Genomic DNA, 3035 nt, shown 5'->3' with positions numbered 1-3035 from the left:
TATTGCACGTTACGTTTTCAACTCCGTTTAAATTGGCGAGGCGTCCTAGTTCGTCGTATCTTCCCCCTATCTTTATTGAAAGTCGAGCAATTTCAGGCTGTGATAAACCAGTGCTTTCCTTGAAAGTATCTGAATACATAACAAGAGTAAAGAATTGTTAAATAGTCAGAGATGCCTGATAACAGGCTAAACAACATGAATTGTGATGTTATACATCGATAATGCAAAAGCATTTATTGGATGACAAAATTTCATTTTACCTAAAATTTATTGATGTCCACATACGAAAAGATGACGAAACAAAAAGTCGTAAATCTACGTTACGAAACGACTTCACTTAAAAAGCTGCTCGTCGTTAAAATCAATTTTGTTTCATTGTAACAATGGCAATGCGCACCACTGTCCAAGTCCAAGAGAATAATAAAAAGGGACGTATCCATAATTATACCAACGTCATGCACAAAGGGTGTGTCACAACTCAATAGACTAAATTACCTGTTTTGTCAGTAGTGACCGTTAAAAGCTTTCTTAATGGAGAGAAATGTGTCAGAGCTAAAATTTTATTTACACTTTCTTTCCAAATCATGAAATTCATTTGAAAGTTAATTTTTTAAAATGTCTATTACGATCAGGGTTTATGACTGGTTAATAATACAACCAACTGCAATACAATAATAGTGCAAATAGTCTGTGCTCATCGCTATTGTGTAATTCACCCGATCGGGAAAAACATTCATATTAGGTTGGTACCATTGAATTATAATAAATGGAAGGCTGAATAAAGATTAAGCCTCATCACCTTTAATGCCACAAAACTTTTATAAGTTTATTTTGTGAACAAAATCAGAAAAAAAAAGACTTCGGAAACGTGTAGCTCGGCGCATGTGATACACGTAAATTGACCTACGGTGTCTAGAGGTCAAACTTGGCTTCAAAAAAGTAGTAGGTTTTTCTGTTACAGGTATCTATTATTGTTCAATGAATTTGTGAAACTCCCCCCTCAAATTATGCGTGTTTTTTTGGCGACCGATGTTTGTTTAGGCTGCTTAGCAGCTGAAAAGCGTGAAAAAATGATTTTCGTGCTTTTACACATTTTGTGCTTGGAAATTGTATCATGATTAGTTTATGCAACAGCAAGATATTTTCGAGGAGAAACATATTCAGCAAAAATCGAGAACGAACGATCGGCAAACTAATACAAGACTACAAGACGAAACTGTTTGTTAAAAAATATGCATTAAGAAATAAAAGATGTTTACTGGGTTTGCACAGGCTTATGCAAACGGAGGAGACCTTTGGGAGAACTCCAGAGCAGATCAGTGCAAGCTCGAGAGAGAAGGTCGTGGCTTCCATAAAATTGACAAATAATGTGTTAATCACAGTGCGAAATACGACCTCGGTTATCAACGAACTGGCAATAGTGCGCAGTAGTCTACTGCGCAGTCTGAACATAAAAAGAAAAGAGCACATGTCACGCGTGCATTCAAAGTTCTAGGGTTTTTGTTGTTGATGTTAAAAACAATTAACCCAATAGTAACCAACCACTATAAGCAATATTTTTTACCGTGTAAACATTTAACTGAGTGAAACAGAAAATTTAATAAGAATGAATGCGATGCTATTAACTCGATTAAATATACTTCTCAAAAACAAAGAATGAAGAAACGAAGAATTGCTCTTCAGTAATTGATTCGCTGTTTGGTTACAGGAATCAGTCATATCTACAAAGCGTACGACAACATATTTATTGTGAATCAAAAGCAAATAGAATGCTAGAGATTAATAGTTGTTTTTTTCACAAATGTTGTATGATTGAATTAACAATATAATTGCTTTTTTCAGATGAAGTACAGAAACCACGCATCGTATGAATGAAAGCGAGAAAAGGTATCGTAAACACGTGTAGAGTGTAGAAATTATAACGCAAAGTGGCGTGCAAACTAAAAATTTGTAGTTTGTAGGCCTACCTTGACTTTACCTTTGCAAGGAAGTTTGTGTCAAAAAGCATAGAATGTTTTCCTCAGTGTCAATAAATAAGTATTTATTGAACGAGAAATTTATGTTAGCGGTCTGGTCTTTTCTTTTGAAACAAACTTAAAATAGAATAATACTCGAAAAAATAGTTTGATCAATCATAAATACCAAATAATGCCGAAAATACAAAGTTACAAGTATTCAAATAGTTCCAGTCTCCTGTACACGCCATTATGTGGCGGCACATCTTGGCTGTTTTGTTTATTCAATTGTTTTCTTTTTTACTTATTAGAAACAGACTGAAGTTTTATTGATGAATGTCATCAATCAAGTTGAAATGATGATAGCATCATTATTTGGGTTACCGAAGGTTAGCCAGAGTTCGAAATTCCGTTTTTCCCGTGTTGTTGCGAAATTACACAAATCAAACGTGACTGATACGAATTTCTTGAGCTAATCAAAATCTTTCTTGGATCGTTTCACGTGTAACACTAATGACGCGTACAATAAAACATTATTTACTTACATAAAAATATTGCCAAATGTGATATTACATTGCCATGAATATCGCTGTGCTATTTGGCAACTATTTTAATACGCAAATATAACCTAACACCTATGTCGAGTGGCCTGAGTGAACGCCTGATAAGTGCGTCGTTTATAATTTGCACAAACACATTGTGATGTGAAAAGTCTGAGATCTTGGTGATGTTGCTCCTTGTGCTCTTTTATTTCTCCCTTTTTCACGTTTCGTACAAATTTAACAAGGTTTTGTCTGATTGGATCATTTGTCCATGACTGAGCAAATGTGCATTTGAATGAATATTGCTACGATGTAGCTGTGACGCTTACATTCAACAGTAAGATTTATTAGCTATACAAACCCAGGCACCGTGCTGTTTCTGCCTACTGTCCAGTGCTTATTAGACACTTTGGACCAAATGTCTTTTCGTGACCTTCGTTGTGTGCATCATTATAATGAATTTTGAAGCTTTTTTTTCTTTCCAAAATGCTGTTGTACTGTTCGAAGTTCTTTAAACAGCAGCATGAAAGTACTTGCC

This window comes from Xenia sp. Carnegie-2017, unplaced genomic scaffold, assembly GCF_021976095.1.
Source record: "Xenia sp. Carnegie-2017 unplaced genomic scaffold, XeniaSp_v1 HiC_scaffold_24, whole genome shotgun sequence".
Lineage (NCBI taxonomy): Eukaryota > Metazoa > Cnidaria > Anthozoa > Malacalcyonacea > Xeniidae > Xenia > Xenia sp. Carnegie-2017.
This window is presented reverse-complemented; position numbering follows the sequence as displayed.